Raw genomic sequence first — 25,510 nt, forward strand, 5'->3', positions numbered from 1 at the left:
CCCGAGGTTCGGGCGGCGCGGTCCCCGGGCTCATCCAAACCCGAGCGCGCCCCGGCCGCCTTCCTCGGCCACCGGGACCCGCCCGGGCGGGTCCGACCGGCGCTGCTGCCAAAACTGCGGCTCCCGGGATCTCAGCACGGTCTTCGGGGAGGACCCGGCGCGACGTCGACCCCAGCGCGGCGCGCCACGCGCCCTGTCTCAGTTTCCCTCACCTCACAAGGATGCATAAACCCAAGATGTTAACAGCGGCGCAGCCCGGACCTGCACGATTTCCAGACGTTACAGCGCACCCTCCCCGCCGGACCCCCGCCCCGACCCGCCGGGCCGCCGTGACAGCACCCCTACCTGCTCGGTGGCCCCCGCCGCCACCGGCCGGGGCGCCCTGGGGACCCCCGCCCAGCATGGGCCCCGCCGGTTCCTCACGCTCCGCCTCCTCCGCCTCCAGCTCCGCGGCGGCCGGCGGGCTCCGTGCGCCCCGAGGCCCGCGGCTGGGGAAGCGAGCGGCCGCGCCGGACGGGAAGTGGGGAGGGGGTTGGCGAGGAAGGGGAGGCTCCTTCCTCCTCGCGGGCCGCGCGGGCGGTTTCCTTCCCAGCCTCGGCCCCGGCACGCGCGCGCGCGCGCGCGCACACACACACGCACACACACACACGCACACAGCACGCGCACACACGCACGCACACGCACACGCGAGAGGTTGGGGCCGGCGGGCCCACAGCCTGCGTCCCGGACCTCGGGAAGTTTGCTTTTCGCTCTCGCCCGTTTGCTGGACGAAAGCGAGAGGGGAAGTGCGGTGGGGAGAACGGGTGGTTCGGAGAAGGAGAAACTGGGAGGCCTTCCTGGGGCGGGGGGCGGGGCGGGTCTACGAGGGTGCCTCGCAGACACTAATTAGGGAAGTGACCAAAGGGTTGATGGAAGAGATGGAGGGGAGGAGAGGGGCGGGGGGAGGAGAACGAGGGGAGACGACAGACCACACTGGGAAAGAGGGGGGCGAGCAGTTCAACATGAAATGAGGGTCCAACTATTGGAATCTTCTGGCAGCACTGGACTGGTCCCAGATCCCCCTCTCCACTTGGGGCAGCCATCCCAGGACACAGCTGCGATCCGTGCCGAGCTCGAGTCCCTTCACTCTTCGCTTTCTTCAAGGGCGATCCTGGAGCATCGCTGACGCCGCACCTGTCAGACACGGTTCTTGCCCTTAAGGGGCTCCCCTCCAGCAGGGAAGAGAGATACGTGCGTATAAAACTAAATAACAGCATGCAGTGGAATATGCCACGGGCCAGAGGTTTGGCACAAAACGTTGCAGAAGACGGGGGTAAGAGGGAGTGTCGTGAAGAAGGATGGGAAAGGCTGTCTGGAGGAAGGGAAAGGATCCTGCTAGAACTACAGGAGGGTCAGGGTCCTTCACGGCATAAGAACCGTGTGAGTGAACACACCCGGACGTGCTTAGGAGTCGGAGAGTTGTGGGACGGAATGAATATGAGCGTGGATGTGAAGCGTGTGGAAGATGGTGGAAGGAACAAAGAAGTTGGATCAAGCTGAGTTTAATGGTGTAGACCACGAAGCAGAGATCTGGACTCAGTGCTGTGGTTTGAGATTAGAAAAAAGCTGTTTGTTTAGCTAGTTGACAGAAACGTGGGGCAAGAGGTGACCTACACTAAATGAAGTGGAAATGCCAGAACTGCTCTGGTACACTGGAAAGGCATTACCTAAAGGCTTAGGGAGGTGGCAGTATTAGAGCGGATTTATCACATATGACCTGCTTACTCACTCCGAGAGGGTCCACAGGGCACACCGTTCACCGTGACCCTGAAAAATAACTCTGTGACCCAGCATCGTTGGTCACCTCTTCTCTGTAGGTCAGAAATTATAGTGGGAACTGTGCCACTGCAGTGTGGGTCCTTAAATGCAGCGAGGATAATTGGACCCCAGGGTAGCTGGGGCCACATGGTGGCAATGAATCACCAAAGGCAGGGTGGGCATGGTTTCTGTAATGGACGGCAGAGTCAAAGCAGCAACTGGAATACTCTGACCGCCACAACCCTATGGCATTGGCTGGTTAATCATGGGGTTCTTCGATGAGAATGCTACTAAGTTCTTATTTCATCTATATGAGCAGAAAAGTTCTAGGTCAAGGGAACAAAAGCCGAATTTTAATTATCAAAACGGAGAGACTCCATCCATTCCCAGACTTGCATCAGTTTGCAGACCCAAAACTCCTTGAACGAAAGAGATGTCTGTCTCTTCCAGGAAAGACCTCGCAACGCTGCCAAAAATATATATACTGTTAATCTTTCTTCAGCCTTCCCCAAAGGGACATAGGGCCTTTTACTCGGGTGACTGTGCACTGGGAGAAAGGAAGTAATCAGACTTTTCAGGAATTACTGGACACTGGCTCTGAACTGACCCTGAGTCCAGGAGACCCAGAACAGTCCACTGGTCCGAGTAGGGGCTTATGGAGGTCCATGGAGTTTTGGCTCAGGTCCATCTCCTGGTGGGTCTCTGCACTCATCCTGGGGTTATTTCTCCAGTTTTGGAATGCATCATTAGAATGATAGCAATTGGCAGGATCCCCACAATGGCTCTGGGGCCTGTGGAGTGAGGGCTGTTTTGGTAGGAAAGGCCAAGTGGAAGCCACCACAACCTGCCTCTGCCTTCGAAAAGAGTTAACCAAAGGCAAGGCTGCATTCGTGGAAAGATCGCCGAGATCAGTGCCTCCATCAAGGACTCGAAAGGTGCAGGGGTGGTGATTCCCAGCACCTCTCCATTCGACACGCCCATGTGGCCTGTGCAGAAGCCAGATGGGTCTTGGAGAATGACCGTGGATTACCATAAATCGAAGCACATGCTGACCCCCTTGCAGCTGCTGTACCAGCTGTAACATCGCTGTTGAAGCAAATTCAGACATCGGCTAGTATCTGGGGTGCAGCTATTGGTCTGGGAAACGTTTCTTCTCCATACCTGTTAGTAAAGACCACCAGGGCAGCTTTCTTTCAGCTGGCAAAACCAGCGGTGCAGTGAAGACTGCCCTACCTCAGGGGTAGATCAGTTCTCCAGCCCTACATCATCGTTTGGTCAAGCAGGCACCCTATCGCCTTTCTCTTCCAGAAGACTTCACACTGGTCAATCCCATTGATGATGTTACGCCGATTGGACCTAGTGAGTGGGAAAGACTAGCTATTCTAGGCTTATCGGTGAGACATTTGGACGCCAGAGCGTGGAAGATAAATCTGACAGAAATTCTAGAGCCTTCCATCTCAGTGGGATTTCTAGAGGTCCGGTGGTATAGGTGAAGGATAAGTTGTATTTGGCCCTTCCTATGACCGGAAAAGAGACACAACACCCGATGGTCCTCGCTGGGTTTGGGAAGCAACATATTCCTTATTTGGGGGTACTACTCAAGTCCATTTATCAAGTGACCTGAAAAGCTGCCAGTTTTGAGTGGAGCCCAGAACAGAAGAAGACTCTGCACCGCGTCCGGGCTGCCCTGTGAGCTGCCCTCTGCCGTCTGAGCCACGTGGTCCCACAGATCCAGTGGTCAGCGGTGGTAGCTTCTGGTGGAGGCTGGGTCAGACCCCTATGGGAGAGTCACATCACAGACCCTGAAGATTACAGAGCAAAGCCCTGCCATCCTCTGTGGATAAGTATTCTCATTCTGAGAAACAGCCTTTTACTTACGGCTGGGCCTTAGTACTAACTGAACGTTTAACCGTGGGCCACCACATCGCCGTGCAAGCTGAGCTACCCTTCGTGAACTGGGTGCCGTCCGACCCACAGGCACGAATCTGGGCACGCACAGCAGAACTCCATCCTCAGATGGAAGTGGTACATGTGAGATGCGGCTCAAGCAGACCTGGAAGGCACAAGAAAGTTACATGAGGAAGCGGCCCAAATGCCCAGCGTCCCCACACCTGCTACACTACCTTCTCTCTCACAGCCTGCACCTGCGGCCTCATGGCCAGTTCCCTAGCATCAGCTGACTGAGGAAGAGAACACCTGGGCCTACTTTGCAGATGGTCCTGCGTAGTATTCAGGTGCCACCCGAAAGTAGACAGCAGCTGTAGCACAGCCCCTTCTGGGACACCCCCGAAGGACAGCGGTGAAGGAAAATCCACCCAGTGGGCAGACCTTTGAGCAGTGAACCTTGTTGTTCAGTTTGCTTGAAAGGAGAAACGACCAGAAGAACATGTATATGCCAGTTCAGGGGCTGTGGCCAATGGTTTGGCTGGATGGTCAGGGATTTGAAAGGAACATGATTGGAAAATTGGTGACCAGGAGATCTGAGGAAGAGGTATACAGATAGACCTCTCTGAATGGGCAAGAAACTCGAAGATACTGTGTCTCAAATAGATGCCCTGGTCTCAACAGAGGAGGATTGTAATCCTCAAGTGGATAGGATGACGCCGTTCTGTGGGTACCAGTCAGCCTCCTTCTCCAGCTACGCTTGACATTGTCTAATAGGCTGGTGAGCAAAGCGGTCGTGGTGGCAGGGCTGGAAGGTATCCGTGAGCTCAGCCATACAGACTTCCACTCACCAAGGCCAACCTGACCACGGCCGCCGCTGAGGGTCCAAGCTGCCAGCATCAGGACCGACGACATGGCAGCCTTCCCCAGGGTGATCAGCCCGTTTGCTACTTGGTGGCAGGTTGATTACGTTAGACCGCTTCCGTCACGGGAGGGCCAGCACTTTGTTCTTACTGGAGTAGATAATTACACTGAATACAGATTTCCCTTTCCTGAACGCAACGCTTCTGCTGAAACTACCATCCGTGGACTCATAAAGTGCCTTATCCACACAGCATGGCTTCTGATCAAGGAACTCACTTCACAGCAAATGAAGTGCGGCAGTGGACCCACACCCACAGAATTCACTAGTCTAACCGTGTTCCCTATCATCCTGACGCAGCTGACAGAACAATGGAACGGCCTTCTGAAGACTCAGTTACAGCACCACTAGGTAGCAGTACCTTGCAGAGCTGAGCAGGGTTCTCCAGGAAGCTCTCTGTGGATGCTCTGAATCAGTGTCCAATATATGGTGCTGTTTCTCCCATGGCCAGATTCATGGGTCCAAAGAATCAAGGGATGGAAATGGGAGTGGCTTCTCTCACTATTAGCCTTAGTGATCCACTAGCAAAAGTTTTGCCTTCTATTCCCACAACCTTATGTTCAGCTGGCCTAGAGGTGTTAGTTCCGAAGGGGGGTAATGGTTTCACCAAGAAAAGCAACAATCATGCCATTTAACTGGAAGTTAAGATTGCCACCTGATCTGCAGCAACATGGAAGGACATAGAGAATATTATGCTTAGTGAAATAAGTCAGAGACAGACAAATACTGTATGATATCACTTATTTGTGGAATCTAAAAAATAAATGAATGTAGATAGCAAAAAAGAAATATGGCATTAAGAGATACAAACTACTATGTTTAAATTAGATAAGCAAGGGCTTCCCTGGTGGCGCAGTGGTTGGGAGTCCGCCTGCCGACGCAGGGGATGCGGTTTCGTGCCCCGGCCCGGGAAGATCCCACATGCCACGGAGCGACGGGGCCCGTGAGCCACGGCCACTGAGCCTGTGCGTCTGGAGCCTGTGCTCCGCAACAGGAGAGGCCACAGCAGTGAGAGGCCCGCGTACCGCAAAAAAAAAAAAAAAAAGGTAAGCAGCAAGGATATATTGTATAGCACAGGGAATTATAGCCATTATTTTGTAATAACTTTTAATGGAGTATAATTTATAAAAATACTGAATCACTGTGCTGTACACTTGAAATTAATATAATATTGTAAATCAATTATACATCAATTTAAAAAAAAAAAAAGATTGCCACTTGGCAGCTTTGGGTGCCTTGTGTCTCTGAATCAACAGACAAAGGAGGGACTTACGGTGTTGACTGCAGTGATTGATCCTCACTACCAAGGGGACGTTGGACTGCCGTGCCACAGTGCAGGTAAGGAAGCATATGTCTGGAATATAGGAGATCCCTCAGGGCACCTCTTAGTATTTCCATGCCCTCTGACTAAAGTCCATGGGAAACTACGACAACCTAGTTCAGGGAGGACTACTAATGGCCCAGTCCCTTCCACAATGAGGGTTGGGGTCACCCCAGCAGGTAAATAACCAGGACCAGCTGAGGTTCTTCCTGAAAGCAAAGGGAATGATTCGTTGAAGGAGGTAGTTACACATACCAGCTCCAACCGGGTGACCAGTTACATACCTGAAAACTGTAATTGACGTGAGAATCTCTTCCTTACTTTGTTATGACTCTGTTTATACATGGATAAGAAAGGGAGAAGATAAAGGCGCGTGATGTATTATTTTATCTTTGTTTTCTTCTCTTCCTTATCCACTTACATAACATCAGATGTACTAATAATAATTAAATTTACAACACAGTATTTAAGTCCAGGGACATGAAGGGGAAGACTGAACATCACCTAGGGACCATGCGTCTTCTTCTGGGGAGAAGCTTAGTGAGTTTAGGGTTATAGTCAGGACAGGTGTGTCATGTTAAGTGGAAGTACTTTGCTGCTGTCTTTATTTGGAGGCTGTGAGTGGCTTAAGGAGATGTGTATGGATGCCAGGTCAACAAGAGTTGGACTGTGACGTAGGTCTTATGTGTCAGCTGGGCCAGGCTATTAAATCAACCGAGCCATTTAATCACACTCTGATTTAGGTGTTCCTGTGGAGGTACTCTTGTAGATGTGGTTATATCTACCATCAGCTGACTTGAAGTAAAGGAGATGACCCTTCATAACGTGGGTGTGTCTCATCCAATCAGCTGAAGTCCCTAAGAGTAAAAACTGAGGTTTCCTGAAGAAGAAAAAAATTCTCCCTCAGGACGGAAGCCTCAAATGCTGAGTTTCCAGCCTGCCCACCTGCCCTACAGATGTCAGAATTGCCAGCCCTGACAAATGCATGTGCCAATCCCTTACAATAAGTCTCCGTCTTCTGTCTGTTATCTGTCTAGCCATCCAGCCATCCACCCCTGTGGTCCTCCCTTGTTTGCTCCCCCCCTTTGGGTCTCCTTTGGTTTCTCCTTTCTCCCCATCCCTTCTTTTTTTTTTTTTTTTTTTTTTTGCGGTATGCGAGCCTCTCACTGTTATGGCCTCTCCCGTTGCGGAGCACAGGCTCCAGACCTGCAGGCTCAGCGGCCGTGGCTCACGGGCCCAGCCGTTCCGCAGCATGTGGGATCTTCCCGGACCAGGGCACGAACCCACGTCCCCTGAATCAGCAGGCGGACTCTCAACCACTGCGCCACCAGGGAAGCCCCCCATCCCTTCTTTGAATCTTCCCCAGCATCGCGCCCTTGGCCTTCCTCTTTCGTTGAGCATCCCTCATCCTCCACCTGACTATCGTAACCACTTCCACGATTTCAACTACTCTAATACCACCTCGACTGGCATCTTTCACAGCAACCTCTCTCCCAAACTCGATTCGTATATCCAACCTAGTGGCTCTGCTGGTCTCCCAAATGTAGTATCTCCAAAAGGACTCTCACTGCCCTCTCCTGCCCATTCCCCAAACTGCTGCTTTCCCAGCATTAACTGTTTTCCGAAGGTAGCTTTACTCTCCCCTTGACCCCTCCTCTCAGACTGGAAACCCGGGAGACAATGCTACAGACTCCTCCACCTCGTCCTTGGTGCTCACTGCATCCTGTCCCTTCTACCCCAGAGCTGTCCTTTGTGTCCATCTGCTGCTCTCCACCCCTGCCACCCCTAATAGTATTTTCAATGGCTGCCTGAACGTCACCTCTTGGTTGTCTAAGAAGCCATTCAAACCACCCAAGCTCAGAGCTGTTCTCATCAGCTCCCCCTCAACCCTACACTTCCAACTGTTCTCCTCACCTCACTTCACCTGCTGGCCCTACCATCCCTCTAATCGGCCCAGCAGCACAGTTTGGAAGGCATTCTACACGTGGTTAGGAGCACAGGCTCTGCCCTCAGGTAAATGCGTTCACATCTAAGCCCCACTACTTCTTAGTCTTAAACCTTGGTAACTTATTTAACTTTGCTAATCTTCAATTTGCTCATCTACAAAACAGAAGTAATGATAGGATGTACCACATCAGGTGGTTGTGAGAGGCTCTGATGTATCGTCTGGGGTGGGGAGTAAACACTGGGTTTTTTTTTTAAGTCCCCGAGGTGATGCTAAAGTCCAGTCAGGGACTTCCCTGGTGGCGCAGTGGTTAAGAATCCACCTGCCGACGCAGGGGACACGGGTTCAAGCCCTGGTCCGGGAAGACCCCACGTGCCACGGAGCAACTAAGCCCACGAGCCACAACTACTGAGCCCACGTGCCGCAACTACTGAAGCCCTCCCGCCTAGAGCCTGTGCTCCGCAAAAGAGAAGCCACCGCAGTGAGAAGCCCGCGCACCGCAACGAAGAGTAGCCCCCGCTCGCCGCAACTAGAGAAAGCCTGCGCATGCAGCAATGAAGACCCAACGCAGTCAAAAAATAAATAACTAAGAAAAAAAAATTTAAGTGCAGCCAGGGTTAAGACCACTGATGTAATGGTAGTATAGATGGGTCTGTGGAAGATGCAGAAAGACCAGTTAGGAAAGAGACAACAGTCCAGGTAAGAGATCATGAACATTTGCAATGAGCATAGAGAAGAGAGACCACGTTCAGGTAGCAAAATTTTGCAAAACTTGGTAACTGGATGCTGAGGGTAGCTGAGAGGAAGGCATCTAAGATGACTCCAGTTTTTAACTCAGTTGACCGGGCTGAGCAGATGGTGGTACCATAAATCTGTGGTTCCTAAATATGTTCGCTCACTATAATCACTTAGGAAATTTTAATATTTTTTCCTAGTCTTATATCTTAGCTACTGTGCAGGATTGTGTATTCCTAGTCTATCAGAGACTTGCGTACAGGAGTGCCCGTCCTCAACTCGATTACTCTGGGAACTCTGTTCTGCACATGCCTTTCCCTGGATAGTTACCCATTATCCTTGGCCAAAAGTGTGACGCCTGGGAAGAGGCAGTGAAGCACCAGCCATCTGACTTGAAAGGTCATTGTTGGTCAGCGGCAGCAGAGACAGACGCAGGGGTGCTGGCCAGTTCTGGCTTGTCCTTTCTCTTCCCCATCTAATGCCTGGGTATCCTTCCCAGCTACTAATCCTGCCAGCCAACAGAATCCCCAGGCTCGTCACCAGGTACTTCTCTGTGCACTCATGGACACAAAGCGGCATCGACCTTCCATATCAACCCCTTCACAGCCCTGTTCTGACAGCCGGACATGCACAGCTTCCCTGTTTCCTGCACACGCCAACTCCTTCACCCATGCCACAGCTTCACCCTTTCTCCAACAGCTGCGTGAGCTCTGGTTCCTATAATATATTCCCTGTTCCACAGCACTCACGGAGGTTCTGCTTCTCCAAGTAAACCCTCACTTACAAACCTACTGATTTCAAATCTCTGGCACAGATATTGCAGAAATCTTCCTTTAGTGTTCTCATTCCCATACGATGCTGAATTAGTTAGGGCTCTTTGATTACAACTAACCCAAACCAATATACTCTAACTGTAGTACAAAGAAAGTTGGGGGGCTTCCCTGGCTGTCCAGTGGTTAGGGCTCCGTGCTTCCCCTGCAGGGGGCCCAGTGTTCGATCACTGGTCAGGGAACTAAGATCCTGCAAGCCAGCCACGTGGAAAGCCTGACCCTCGTGGAGCCAGTTCTGAATCTCTACAACTGAGATCCTGAATAGGTCAGGAGCCCCGTCACTGCCATCAAGAGTAGCCAAGGGCCTACACACGAGCATAGTCCCTGGAAAGCACCTCTGAACACAGGGGCAGGGACAGGGTGGGGACCACTGTGAGATGGACAGCCACCCCAAAATGTGTCCCCTTCAAATGAGGCTCAGGCACCAAGGATCTCGCTGCGTATGAGCAAACAAGTGACACCTTTAGTTTCCCTTTGCTTGTAATGTTGTGTCTCCATCATGGCTATTACCTCGCAGTGTTTGCCATGGATGTCAGTTCTGGATACTGAGATAGGTAAAGGGCGTCTTACAGGAAGAATAACTGAGAGCAAAGGATGACTGGATAATTGGGCTAAGAATATTTTTTAATTTAAATTTTTGGAAATTTTTTCCTCGTAAATACTACCAGACTCTTCAGCAGAGCAGAAATGGAGTAGCATCATTGACATGACGGTCTCCTATGTAATTAATGTCCCTTTGCATCTCCCCTTCTAGATCGTAAGCTCTTTGAGGGCAAATGTCATCCTTGTTCATCCTTGCATCCTCTGGCCAGAAACTTATTAGACTGAATGTTCTAAATTGGGATTCTGACACTGGACAGGCTAGTGGATTTATTTCTCCCATCTCCTGCGAATTATCTGAGCATGGCAGTGATGGAGAGTCACGAGAATTCCCATCAGGTGACATAGCTGGAGTTAAATAGGAAATATTCTCATTGAGAACAAAAACAATGCTTAAACAATTCTGGGAAATTTAATTGTCTAAAGGAGATCTTTTCTTTAAAAAAAAAAAAACTTGAATGCATTGGAGAAAATGCATTGGAGAAAATGCATTCTTCAGCTCAGGAAATAACATTAGACAACATGAAGCCCCTCATTTGTTAATGCCTGGAAGCAGGAAGTTGGTTCAGTTTCAAATACCATCAGATAAAGGCCATGCCAAAGGATGTTATCGTAGTTTTAGGCTAAATATGTAATATAAATAACCTTCCTTTTGCAATGCACATTGTCTGAAAGCTCTCATAGTGAGATAATACATGGGAAGTGTGGGAGCTCGTTCTAGACGTGCCGTCCTGAGACACCCCTAGCTGTGGCACATCGTCATCCGCAGTGATCTGTGCCCACTGGAGAGCTGGCATTCAGAATGGGCTTGTATGTCAAACGGCTAAAGCCATTCAGGAAGGCTGCCTGATTTTATACTGCATTAACATCCACCTCTCGGTGTCTCTCTAACCTGTTCTGGCCTCAGTTTCCCACGCACAACGTAGGAAGAGCTAACACCACTGACAAGAATCTCTCCACTCAGAGATTCGTTCACAGGTAAATTCTTCATTGAGGCGTGGTCTTCCCCTTGCTGCTTTCTGCCTTGAATAAATAGACGTTGTTCTCCATTAGAAGTTCAGCATCTACACCGATTCCAACTTCCTCCGGGAAAGAGACACCTGCCCCGCGGCCCTCACTGCCTCTCACTAGATCAGTAGTCTCCCGGCTTAGCTTCGTCACCTGCTACCTCCACTCAACAGCTACCACCCTGCCCCCCGTCTCTTTCAGGTTGACTGTCTCGTGTGACCCCAGACAGATGGCACTGTTACTCTCGGAGTTCTCACACACAAGGGACAACATTAGCCACCATAGTAATACGTGGCAACCTCATCGTCACTGAAAAGCTCAGCCACCCCAAGACTTCTTTTTTCCGACTTTTAATCTTCCCTCCCAGGGATGAGGAGAACTTTGCTGGCCGTCTCCGTGGCAAAACTGGTCTAATTCTCTCACGGCTGATTTCCGTGTTGTCTGATCAGAATCCATTCCCGGCTCACCTTTTCCTAATGGGAGAAAGGCAACCACCCCCCAAAACGGATACACACCAAAGCCTTCAGGAGCTCGTAACCCCCCATCGACAAGGCACATTCATAGAGAACGCAGCTCAGCAAATCTCAGGACGTCACTCAGCAGTTCCAAAGTGGACGGCAAGGGTCCAAAGTGACAAGGCAGCCTCATTCATAAAGTGCCCAAAGTTAGCCGCCCCTAAAATGCTTTCCTAGACAACCCTTTGCCTGCATGTGTTTTACGATGAGTTCAGTAAATGTGTTCTTTAAACTTCTCTGGCAAACAGCATCAATGGTCACGTCTCTATAAGGCTGTTCCTGGGAAAGAAAGGCGCACATCATTTAGCTAATCTGAAATTTGAATCCAAGCATCGATAGAGGATTCTTTCTCCAATTAAATGTGTGTTTTGGGGACGCAAATCGTTTTATTTCCTAGTTACCTTCTTTTCAAACAAGAGGGAAACCAGGTGAGTGGCTATCAGATGGTCAGAGTTTGCAAATGATGGGTAAAAAGTTAAGAAAAAATAAGATGGTCAGATATATAATATTACTAACATTTTATTTTCAGGAAGCTTATTTTTCAAAAAACTTTTGCCAACATCCCTCACCATTATTTCATAAAGAAAAGCCTTTTTAGCCTCAAAAAAATAATAAAGACATGATATCAGAATACAGGGCACTCCCTTAAATGGAATGAATTTTTGCTTTTGGAAAAATTCATTACTTTATCCTGGTTTTTTTGTTCTCATTTCGCCTTGACCCAGTGAAACTTCCATGGTAGGTAGGACCAGCCTCCAAGTGGTCTCTTAGGGGTCAAGTAATGAGACTAATGTCTGAGCTCAGGAGCCCAGAGAGCCTCTCTTTTACGTGTGATGCACGATTTACAATAAGTCCACAAATATATCAATAATTAGGCTTCATGTGATGAAACTGTTTGCCTATTTTTCAGGTACAAAACTGTTCATCAAGGTTTTTTTGTTTGTTTGTTTTGTTTTTAATTATTTATTTTTGCTGTGTTGGGTCTTCGTTTCTGTGCGAGGGCTTTCTCTAGTGGTGGCAAGCGGGGGCCACTCTTCATCGCGGTGCGCGGGCCTCTCACTGTCGCGGCCTCTCTTGTTGCGGAGCACAGGCTCCGGACGCGCAGGCTCAGTAGTTGTGGCTCACGGGCCCAGTTGCTCCGCGGCATGTGGGATCCTTCCAGACCAGGGCTCGAACCCGTGTCCCCTGCATCGGCAGGCAGATTCTCAACCACTGCGCCACCAGGGAAGCCCTGTCCATAAAGTTTTGAACTTCAGGTTTGGACTTTCGGAGGACAAAACTGGCACGTAGCTGGGAATAGAATTAAGCCACTAGTACTCGCGGTGGCATTCCCCAAATGGTGCTGAGCTACTGCCTTCCGGGCACCCAGTGGGAGTCACTTCCCAGCCCCTTGGAAGCCAGTGTGGCCAAGTGACTTGTTTGGTCAGAGGTGCCACGTGTCGCATCTGGGTGGAAGCAGTCAAAACCAGTGGCCTCTCGTCTGGGGTAGCACCCTGGATAATGGGAGCCTGTCTTGAAGTGAAGCTTCTGTTAGCCTCAGTCCTAAGGTGACTCCATCAAAAGAGTCCCCCCTGTAGACCCCATAGAACAGGTAGCATGAACAAGGAAAAAAACTTACACTGAATTAAGCTCTTTGGATTTGGGCGTCATTTGTTGCCACAGGACAGCCTGGCACACCAAAGCCTATTACCTGGATGGCGACGTGATGTCTCAGATGATGATTCTGGAGCTGGGAGCCACCTTCAGACTGTCACCAACAATACTCACCTTCTTCAATAGCGCGGAGTCCCCCAAATTCTAACTAAACATGTTCTAGTATTTAGCAAGGCATTCCTCCAGGAATGAAGGCGTAGTCTTGGCCATAGCAAAAGCACACCAGAACAGTCTCCTGGCAGCACTGGTGGAGGAAGTTTTGCAGGTAGAGCTTCCCTCGGAGGACTCCTTGCTCTGGGTTGGAATGAGAAGGTTAAAACGGCTTCCAGTCTGGTCTCGCAGTGCTTTATGGGACTTCAAGCAGATTTTCTTGAAAGGAAAGGGAAGAGCCTTCTTCCTTTCATCCACCCTGCATCCTGAATTGTGCATACGATGGCTGGAGCTCTGGAAGCCATTCTGTACCAAGCAAACAAGAGCCACAGCCTAGGAATGGCAAAGCAGAGAAGTGGAATTAGTCTGGTTCCTTGACAAGCTTGTGGAATTGCCAGACCACCCCTGGACTGCCTTCCTTTATGTGACAGAGGAAAAACTGTTATGTTGTTATCAGTTTACCTTTTTCTTATATGAAGTCAAATCTCGATCTATTATATAAGTTTTTAAAATTATTTTTTTAAATATCATGTATCTCATTCTTTTTAAATTTCTGTTTTAGGGGTTTTATAGTTTTAAAATAATGCATATAACTGATTTTGAAAGAAATATGAATCCATTGAGGAGATGTATCTTTTTTATTAATGGATAAACCGTTAGCCCACTGATGTGGAACACAGAGCATGAGGTGTCACCTGGGTTCCAGACTGTTCTTCAGGTGTCTGAGTCTCAGCTACCCTGCACAGGGCCAGGGGAGGATGGCTAAGAAACTGTTGCTTTGATCATCTTGGTGGGATTTTGAGGACTTTTGTTACCCAACGCTCTCTTCCCAATAGGTTGGCATCTCAAAGTCTCTGGCATGAAACCTCTGAGGATATGATTCCCATTTCCCTTCCCCCAGAGCAGAAAAGAGAAAAAATGCCACCTGTGCTTCTCTTGCTTTGACTCCAACTAGCTTTCTGTGCTTTCTCCAAGACCAATTAGTCATTAATGTTCACCTGGCCTTCTAGAAACCCAGAAGTGTGAAGTCTGAACCAAAGTGTGTATAGTATGCGTATGTAGTACGTAGGGAAATGTAGAGGTCTGGTAACATCCCGTGTGAAATTAATAGGACCTTGAGGCACTATTAAGCAGCTTCCTGTTTTACTCTCTTAGGACCTGTTTAGTGTCTAGGCTCTTAACCCTTCAGTATATGATTTGATTGAGAACTATACCTGCCCAAGGACCACAGTGGTGAGGCGCCTCCACAAGGATTTCCCTGGGGAGAGGATGAGAAGAGGGACAGACTCAGGCCGTGTCACAGTGTGACAGTCCTGGCTGCCTGCAGTGGAGACAGGGTTCCCAGGAGGAGGAGGGCTGCGGAGCTGGTGGTGATCACTTGGGAATAGTTTCCGGTTTCACCAAGGATTTTCCCTGCTCCTTGGCCACCCACGCCCTCCCACCCACTGGGGTTTGCTTAGAGATCGACAGCAGCTTTATGACCATCCTGGTTCACGTGGAATCGATAAATCTGCAGCTGCCTACCATCTATGCAAGCCACTAAATGTGAATGCTACAACCAAGTAGACATTTTGGAAATTATCTGTGTGAAAGACTCCTCCCATTCATGCATATTTACAAGAACGGACTCTAAGGAAATAACTTATTTGAAGTGGGTGGCACATAATAGGCGTCGATCATTGCTACTTTCTACCTTCCCTTCGCCTGTTCTGCTATTACTCATTTCACTACCCCAACCGAGAAAGAGACGGTCCAGTAGAAGTTCACATGAAGCATCTTAAGGAGACTTGACCATCTTATTAGCAAGACCTCTCCATCCATTCATTCTTCAAAGGAAGTCATCCCCCCAAATCAAACTCGTCTATTGTCTTTACCTGCCGTTCCAGGAAATGACCCGGAGCGAGCTAGTGGTACGGGGGGGACTTGTGTTGAATTTCACTGCTGCTTTCGAAAGAGGCTTTGCTTCACTCCTGTCACATCTGCCAGGGGCCACCCGAGGGCCCTGGGCACCTGCCAGAGCCCGCGCTGAAACACGGGCAGCTTGTTGGCAATCCAGCTGCTCCTCTGGCCCAGGGCCAATGCCAGGAGCTCCTCTGACTGGTTTTTTCCATGGGCTCTTTAAACAGCACACCGAGCTCAGACCACAGCCCTTCCCTAAAGATGCTGACCGAAGCACTTTCTCCATCAAGAAGATTTTGTCCTAATCCAGTGGCTTCCCACCTTCCTGCTCGTGAAAAGCTGAGACCGTCCCATGATTTGCTAGAGACTGTGGTCCCAGAAGCAATGCCTGTGCACACAAGAGTGTGTACTGTTAGCCACACAGACACTCAATCCATGGTTTACTGTTGCCGCTAACCAGCCAATGTGGGTGTAATTAGCACCTCCTGGGTACACAGCCCAGTGCTGGGCCCTGTAGAGGACAGAAAATTTCACAGGCAGCCTGGGGATGGGGGAAGGGGGAGAGGGATGGATAGATGGAGCACGGGGGGATTTTAGGGCAGTGAAACTACTCTGCATGACACTGTAGTGGTGGATACATGTCACTATGCATTTGGCAAAACGCGTAAGATATACAGTACCAAGAATGAACCCTGGGACTTCCTTGGTGGTCCAGTAGGTAAGACTCCGAGCTCCCAATGCAGGGGGCCTGGGTTTGATCCCTGGTCGGGGAGCTAGGTCCCACGTGCGTGCCGCAACTAAGAGTTCACATGCCACAACTAAAAAAAAGAAAGAAAGAAAAAGAAAGATCCCGCGTGCCGCAACTAAGACCTGGCGCAGCCAAAATAAATAAATAAACTTTTTTTTTTAAAAAGAGTGAACCTTAATATAAACTATGGATTTGGGGTAATAATAATGTAGGAATACTGGCTCACCAGTTGTAACAAATGCAAGATGTTTAATAAGAGGGGGAAGTGTTGTGTGAGGGCGGGGGTCGGGGAGGAGTATATAAGAACTCTATACTTTCAACTCAATTTTTCTGCAAACCTGAAACTGCTCTTTAAAAAAATGAAGTCCGTCAATTAAAAATGTGTCAACAGGTTGCTGAATAGACAAGATTGGCCCACGCAAAACAAACAGGGCATGCAATGAGGCAGTAGGTAAGTAGGCCTGCAGCCATGCGGTTCAGACACCACGTGCAATCGTTCCTTCCACCTCTTCTAATTCTCTGCATTTGAAATTCTAGGACCATGAGAGTTACTTCAGTGAGGACCGACAAAGAATAACTCTGTAAACTTGGCTCGAGAGCTGTCAAGCGCTGCACGTATCTAAATAAAGTTAAACCAGTGTGTCGTTTTTAATCCTAACGTGGGGGAAATGGAGAGGAGGAAACGAGGGCCAAAGAGGGAGGCAAGAAGACCAGCTGACTGCCAGTCTGAGAAAAGACAACAGCGACCATTTGGCGGTGGTGGCACGTGGAGTGAGCAGAGGTGGAATTCCCGCATCCCACTGGTCCAGTGGTGATGGAGGATGCGTGAGTGTCAGGGCCACACCGGGAGGAGAACGTCCTGTTTCATCATCCTCAGGATGCCTGGGAGCCTGAGGTTCATGCCTGCGTCAGAGGTGTGTTGTCAGCTTGGAATCTGAGCCGCCTCCCAGAGCAGGAGCCAGACGCCTTGACAGATGGCTGGAATCTGCTGCTCCCGGGGGCCCCGTCATCCGAGCAGCATGGCAGAAGGAGCTGGCTCCCTGTGCCCAGCTGGTAATCTTCTTATGTCCTGGGGCTTGAGGAGCCACAGTCCTTAGCAATTGTTCTTTTCAAGCAACACTCAAAGATGCACAGTATGATTTAGACCCGACTGTTTATAGCAAGAAAGAGACATAGACAGGGCCTTCCCTGGTGGCACAGTGGTTAAGAATCCACCTGCCAGATTTCCCTGGTGGCACAGTGGTTACGAATCTGCCTGCCAGTGCAGGGGACATGGATTTGAGCCCTGGTCCGGGAGGATCCCACATGCCATGGAGCAACTAAGCCCACAAGCCACAACCACTGAGCCTGTGCTCTAGAGCCCGCGAGCCACAACTACTGAGCCCACGAGCCACAACTACTGAAGCCCGAACAAGCATGAGGACGGGAGAGAAGATGGCTTGGGGGAGCACTTCTTGGAGATCCTGGAGCAGGAAACGAAAGCCAGATGTACAGCCTCCTCTTTGCAGAAGTGTTGCAGAGAAGGGAGGGAACGTTTAGGGAAGGAAACTTCAGTGGGAAGCAGGAAAAAGAGAAGGTTCTTTCAGGATAGAGTAAACATGTTTATAAACAGGCAGAGAGGGAACTTCCCTGGTGGGGCAGTGGTTAAGAATCCGCCTGCCGGGCTTCCCTGGTGGCGCAGTGGTTGGGAGTCCGCCTGCCGATGCAGGGGACGCGGGTTCGTGCCCCGGTCCGGGGGGATCCCACATGCCGCGGAGCGGCTGGGCCCGTGAGCCATGGCCGCTGGGCCTGCGTGTCCGGAGCCTGTGCTCCGCGGCGGGAGAGGCCACAGCATTGAGAGGCCCGCGTAACGCAAAAAAAAAAAAAAAAAAAGAATCCGCCTGCCAGTGCAGGGGTCATGGGTTCGAGCCCTGGTCTGGGAAGATCCCACATGACACGGAGCATCTAAGCCCGTGCGCCACAACTACTGAGCCTGTGCTCTAGAGCCCGCGAGCCACAACTACTGAAGCCCGCGCGCCTGAAACCCGCTCACCTAGAGCCTGTGCTCCAAATCAAGAGAAGCCACCGCGATGAGAAGCCCGTGCACCGCAACAAAGAGTAGCCCCCGCTTGCCGCAACTAGAGAAAGCCTGTGCACAGCAACGAAGACCCAACGCAGCCATAAATATGTAAATAATTTAAAGTTTAAAAAAAACGGCAGAGAGGAAAGAGATAAAACAAAGAGCCATTAAAGAGAGGAAAAGAAAGATGATGGGATTGCTGGGGTGAGGCATAGGAGAGAGGAGACGAGGTGAAAAAGCCCAGCAAGCCCAGGAGACAGGAAAAGGCGTGCAGGCTGGGTTCCTCCCACACTGGATGGGGGCTGGAGCAGGCAGGTACCATTAGTCACCCAGCTGTCCTTTCCCATCAATACCACAGGGGAGCCCATTAACTGCAGTAGTCTAGACGGGCCAACTGAGAAGATGCTCCTCTTATAACTAGACACCTGGAGAGCAACGGGTGTAGGGAGGCAAACAGAAAGAATAAGAGGGACTTCCCCGGTGGCCCAGTGGCTCAGACTCCGTGCTCCCAGCGCAGGGGGCCCGGGTTCCATCCCTGGTCGGGGAACTAGATCCCGCATGCATGCCACAACTAAGAGTCCACGTGCCGCAACTAAGACCCTGCACAACCAAAATAAAATAAATAAATAAATATTTTAAAAGGAAAAAAAAAGAATAAGAAAAGCTGACAGAAATGAAGAGCTTACCTAAATGGCTTCTTGCCATTATGCTAAGGGCTTTATTTGGGCATTTTATTTGGTTCTCACAACACGGCTGCAGATTACGTACAGTACTGATATGAACCACTACCCCCATTTTACAGAGGCTGAACGCCACGCCCACACACAGGACGTAAGCAGTGGAGATGGACACCGTGGGACTCCAGAACGCGTGCTGGCTTACTGCCTCGGGGGAACTGGACGGACCAGAGGAATTGGAACCAGAAAGATCAGTCAGGGAGCATTCCCCGAAGTGGTGGGTTTAGTGCGTGCAGTGTTTTGGTGTGAAAGGTGAAGCAGGACGGATATCAGGCAAGAGGCTATCAGAGGGTCTCGCGTTAAAGGGGGGGTGCGTGTGCAGCGTGTAAGCGGTATGGCCATGCGACAGCCTAACTGAATGAATGGCATTCTGACCCAATACCGAAAACCCCAGACTCTGTCACAGGTGCCTCTCGCTTTAAGAAAATCTGACGTTCCGTATCCAGACTTAAGAAGTAGAAGCAACAGCTTGCTCACTGAGCGTCTACTGTGTGGTGTGCCGGGGGTGTGCCCGGCATTGCACCGGGAGCTTTCTAAACGTGACCTCACAGCCACACGACTCTGCAGGGCGGGAATCACCAGCTACGCTCCCGAACCAGGTGTCATAGGCTGAGCTGTGTCCCCCAACCAAAATGTGTATGCTGAAGTTCTAACCACAGAATGTGACTGTATTTGGAGAAGGGACCTTTAAGAGGTAATTAAGGTAAAATGAGGTCATTCGGGTAGGCCCTAATCCAACATAACTGGTGTCCCTGTTAGAGGAGATTTGGACACGGATGCACACAGAAAGAAGGGGATGTGAAGAGTCACAAGGAGAAGGCAGTCATCTGCAAGCCAAGGAGAAGAAGCCCCAGAAGAAAGCAACCCTGCCGACACCTTGGTCCTGGACTTCCAAACCTGCACCCCGTGAGGAAATAAATGTCTGCTGTTTAAGCCACCCAGCCTGTGGTACTTGTTATGGCAGCCCTAGCAGACTAACCCACCAGGAAATCGGGGCTGAGGGGCCTATTTCTGGTCCTAGATCACAAAGACGGAGTCACAGCCAAGACGAGAACTCAGCTGGTGAGACACCAGAACCTGCGCAACAGAAAGACCCTCCGTTGAACCAGGAGGTTTGCTCCCGGCTTCCTCTGTGTTTCAGAAATACAATATTCATTTTACAAAAACAACCTGCTCTTTTAGCAACAGGTATTTCAAGCAAAGAAAATTCTACTGATTTCACTAACGTTCTGTTTATAAATGGTGATGTTTCTATGATGATGAGTTGTGCGACTCTGACCCCACACGGGAAAATTCAGATTCTTTTTATTTATTTACTTACTTATTTTATTTATTTAGTTTTGGCTGCGTTGGGTCTTCGTTCTTGCGTGCGGGCTTTCTCTAGTTGTGGCGAGCCGGGGCTACTCTTCGTTGCGGTGCACGGGCTTCTCATTGCGGTGGCTTCTCTTGTTGCAGAGCACAGGCTCTAGGCCTGCGGACTTCATTAGTTGTGGCGTGCGGGCTTCAGTAGTTGTGGTTCGCAGACTCAGTAGTTGTGGCTCGCAGGCTTAGTTGCTCCGCGGCATGTGGGATCTCTCCGGACCAGGGCTCGAACCCGTGACCCCTGCATTGGCAGGCGTATTGTTAACCACTGCGCCACCAGGGAAGCCCTGAATTTTTAAGTAATGTTTATTTTTCATGTTATACGAAGGTTATCTGAAAAATAATCAGTTTAAATGTCTTTCTTTTTAACCGTTTTCCACATTCATATTTAATACTCCTTTTGCCCTAATTGCCAAACTTTATTCTTCCTCAAAATGTCCCCTATTTATATATTTTTTTTAACTGTATTTTTTTCAGGGCAATTTTAGGTTCACAGCAGTTCCCATATACCCCTCCACACACGCATGCACAGCTTCCACCAGTATCAACACCCCCCCACCAAAGTGTTACATTTCTTACAATCAGTGACACTACACTGATACATCATAATCACCCAGAGTGCATAGTTTACGTTAGGGTTCACTCTTGGTGTTGTACAATGTATGGGTCTGGACAAATGTATCCATCTTCACAGTATCATACAGAACAGTTTCACTGCCCTAAAAATCCTCTGTGCTCTTCCTATGCATCTCCACTGGCAACAACTGATCTTTTTACTGTCTCCATAGTTTTGCCTTTTCCAGAATGTCATAGAGTTGGAATCTATGCTACACAGTAGGTATAAATAGCATTTTCAGATTAACTTCTCTCATTTAGTAATACTCATTGTAGGTTCCTCCATGTCTTTTCACGACTCTTGCCTTTTTATCATAATAATGATAATATTGAATAATGATAATAGTGAATAATATTCCATTCTCTGGATGTACCAGTTTCTTAATCCATTCATCTACTGAAGGACATCCTTCTTGCTTCCAAATTTTTGGTAATTAAAAGTAATTAATGGAGGGCTTCCCTGGTGGCGCAGTGGTTGAGAGTCCGCCTGCCGATGCAGGGGACACGGGTTTGTGTCCCGGTCAGGGAAGATCCCACATGCCGTGGAGCAGCTGGGCCCGTGAGCCATGGCCGCTGAGCCTGCGCGTCCGGAGCCTGTGCTCCGCAACGGGAGAAGCCACAACAGTGAGAGGCCCGCATACCACACACACACACACACACAAAAGTAATTAATGGGACTTCCCTGGTGGTGCAGTGGTTAAGAATCCGCCTGCCAATGCAGGGGACACGGGTTCGATCCCTGGTCCGGGAAGATCCCACATGCCGCGGAGCAACTAAGCCTGCGCGCCACAACTACTGAGCCCGCATGCCACAACTACTGAAGCCCATGTGCCTAGAGCCCGTGCTCCACCAACAAGAGACGCCACCGCAATGAGAAGCCCGCGCACTGCAGCGAAGAGTAGCCCCCGCTCACCGCAACTAGAGAAAGAAAGCCCGCGTGCAGCTTCGAAGACCCAACACAGCCAAAAATTAAATAAATAAAATAGACAAATTAAAATAAATAAAAGTAATTAATAAGGCTGCTATATACATCCATAAGTAGGTTTTCATGTGAACATAGTTTTCAACTCCTTGGTATTTAACCAAGGAACAAATGCAAGTGCTGGATCATATGGTAAGACTATATTTAGTTTTATAAGAAATCACTGAACTGTCTTCCAAAGTGCCTACACCATTTTGCGTTACCATAGCAATGAACGAGAGTTCCTTTGGCTCCACATTCTCTCCAGCATTTGGTGTTGTCACAGTGTTAAATTTTCACCATTCTAATAGGTATGTAGTAGTATCTCATCTTAATTTGCATTTTCCCCATATTATGGGGAGCATCTTTTGTATGCTTGTTTGCCATCTTTGGTGAAGCGGCTGTTAAGGTCTTTGGCCCATTTATAAATTGGGCTGTTTGTTTTCTTTTTGTTGAGCTCTCCCATTTATATTTTGACCAAAAGTTTTTTCAATTTAAAAACTTAAATCACATATGATAAAAGTATCATACACACATGACAGTAAAATTCCAAATATTGTCATATAGAAAGGACAAACTAAAACACAAGTGTGCCTGCCCCGAGAACCCTCTCAGAGCACCTCTGAGTGTTAGGGCTTGTGATGGTTACTTCCCTTTGTGGTACTGTGTTATTTTGCTCTTAACATTATTAAAGAAAACATGGATGGAGAGATACGAATGTCTTGGCATACATCAAAACTTTTTAAAATAAATAAAGGGGAAAAGAGCGTCTCAGAAATGACCACTAGGTGGTGGAAGTCGACCGAAAATGCCATACGACGTACTGCCCTCACGATTGCTCCTTTAAGAAGCCCATGTGAGAAAGAATTTTTCCAGCGTCCTCTCCGGATATATCCAACTTCCCCTCCTCCAGACCCCTTGCTTTAGGTTGTCCCGGGGCCATTTCAGACTCTGCACAAATGCAAATGAGAGAACCTACATCTCACCTACCCTGAGAGCCCGACAAGGCTGTGAAGGCAGATCTTTCAACGTGAAAGGATGAGACAGGCACGCTCTATCACGTGCAGCATGTCCAGATGTTGGTATGGCTCTGTACAGATGATGGCCTGCATGCCCCCCGCCCCCATCCTACCAAAGTGAAGGTGCCACTCGTAAGAGACTAGCTGTCAGTGCAGGGCCACCTCTGGCCCAGGAGGAAGGAAACTTCCAAACAACAGCCTCTGGACTAGTGGAGAAAGTGAGTTAATTCAAGTCAAAGTTTCCAGAATCTCTTTTGCACTTTGGTCTGTGTTCACTGTACATAGTAAATGCTCAATAAAGGCCTGTTGCTTTGACTTGATCTCAAAACCACATTCCTAAAGCACTGAAGGAGTAATTTTCCATTCATTACATGTTCCTTAAGCTAACACAGCACCTAAACAAACAGGGGAAAAGGTCTCAAAGATAAACGAAATGAGAACATTCTGTATACGTTTCTTTATAACCCAAATATTTCATGATTCTAAAAAAATATTGGGAACAAAACAGTCAAGCAAGTAAAAGAGAAAAAAATGTTTAAAGAAGAAAAATAAATAAATATGAACAACTCTTTAACCCAAGAATCTTACTCCACAAAATTTATTGCAAGAAAATATTTCAGTAGAGGCAAAATATTATAAAAGGAAAAAGGAAACCGTGGAAATACATACTTAAATATCCAATGATTAATAGTTAATTATCGCATATTAATTTCTTAGGTTATTATCTATAGTGAAAGTCATTTTGAAGACATGAAAAATGATAAATCATGCATTGTAGGTTTACAAATTTTTTAGGCTCACTAAAAGGCACAGCAAAATAAGCAAGGTAATGTTTCTCCATAACAGTATGCCAATAGTAAGACCCAGAAGCTGAGCGAAGCACTGTGTTTTCCTAACAATCACTAAGAACTCAATCTCTCAACCCCAATCTCATGTCAGGTACAAACGACGTGATATAGTGTCACACTACGGTTATCTTTCATTTGTTGTCTTTGTGTTTTGTCGTTGCTATAGCAGTAAAACTTATTTTAACTGAATTATTACATTTTCCTTTACTAATTAAAGGAAAGGAAATATTTTATTTATTTTGAAACCATAGTAATATAAATTTGCTCTCAACTCTGCCACCACAGTGTTTACTTAAAATTTTCAATCTGTAATAAAATGTTTATAAATATACAAGTGTCCTTCCTGGGCAAGGTAAGGAGCTGGGTTACCCGCGGAAGGGTCCGGGCTCTCACGGCAGTCAGAGGCTAGAGCACGCTCCCCCAAGGTGAAAATAAGTCACTTATGCCAATGTTTGTATGGGAGGATGAGTCACACTCAAATTCATACTTTAGGAAAAAAAGGAAAAGTGGTCCACTTCTGGTTGTTATTTGCATGTATTTTGGCAAGGAAACTGAGCTTCCCAGGACTAGCTCCAGACCTGCAATCCCAGGACCTCCACAAAGACCAAAGGGCAGCAGAGGCTGAAAAAGCCCAACAGAGAGATCTGTTTCCTGGCTGGTTCCCAGACACAGGCTTCTGACCCTACAGAATCTCACAGTGTGCAGAAGGTAGGAGAAGTGGCAAATTTCACTGTTTAGAAGGAACTGATAATGACCAGGGTTCCTGGCCTCCCCCAATCGATAGAAATTAACTAGAAGCCAGACAAGAAATTCAGGCGAGGCTTTATTGGGGCCCCTGCAGCGCACCTAACAGGGGGAGCTTCCCTGGTGGCTCAGTGGTTAAGGAAGCCGCCTGCCAATGCAGGGGACATGGGTTCGAGCCCTGGTCCGGGAAGATCCCACATGCCGTGGAGCAACTAAGCCCGTGCGCCACAACTACTGAGCCTGCGCTCTAGAGCCCGCGAGCCACAACTACTGAGCCTGTGCTCTAGAGCCCGCGAGCCACAGCTACTGAAGCCCATGCACTTAGAGTCCGTGCTCCGCAACAAGAGAAGCCACTTCAGTGAGAAGTCCGCGCACCGCAACAAAGACACAACTCACCCAAAAATTAAAAAATAAAAAAAACAAAAAAAACTGGGTGGGCTTCTGAGTCTTTCTCCCAGAGAATGTGACTTACATATCGTGGAGTTATCTAAAACAGAGAGGTTTAAAAAATTTTTTTTTGGTCCAGTTTTATGTCTTCTCATGGGAATGTATCTAAAGTTCCAAAATGTACAAGGTCTGCCAAAATTAAAATGAGTCTGCTCAGCAGGCATCCATTGTCCTCTTAGTCGTCAGGGGAGAGATTCTAGAATTTCCTTCTGGAGTTTCTCAAAATGCTGCAGAATGCTCACAGGCCATTCATCCTTGAGCAAGGACTCAGATTATAACTCACTCGAATACTAAATTTCTGGCCTATTGTCCTGAATTCAGGAAAGATCGAGAAATTGTAATACCTTTTTTGCTTTTGCTATCATGGAAGTTTTTTCACAAAGCCCACGTGTAGGGGATGGTGGGGTTTTGGTGGATAAGCAGGAAGGCTTCACTGGAGCCTCATTTCCAAGCAGCCAATTGGCGATGTTCCTTTAGAGTGGACCCAGCACACGATGAACTTTTTTTTTCTTTTTAACATTTTGGTGCATTTATGCTGAAAGCTTTATTTTTTTTAAAGTCTTCATTGAATTTGTTACAATATGTCTTCTGTTTTATATTTTGGTTTTTTGCCCGAGAAGCATGTGGGATCCTAGTTCCCCGACCAGGGATCGAACTCGCACCCCCTGCATTGGAAGGCGAAGCTTAACCACTGGACCGCCAGGGAAGTCC

At 48.6% G+C, this 25,510-nt stretch overlaps 1 pseudogene; it reads left to right on the forward strand.

Annotated features, from left to right (window-relative positions):
• Positions 1–236: 236 nt before the first annotated feature.
• LOC136136069 (uncharacterized) lies at positions 237–6,225 on the forward strand (annotated as a pseudogene).
• The last annotated feature ends 19,285 nt before the right edge of the window (positions 6,226–25,510 follow it).

This window comes from Phocoena phocoena, chromosome 16, assembly GCF_963924675.1.
Source record: "Phocoena phocoena chromosome 16, mPhoPho1.1, whole genome shotgun sequence".
Taxonomy (NCBI): Eukaryota; Metazoa; Chordata; class Mammalia; order Artiodactyla; family Phocoenidae; genus Phocoena; species Phocoena phocoena.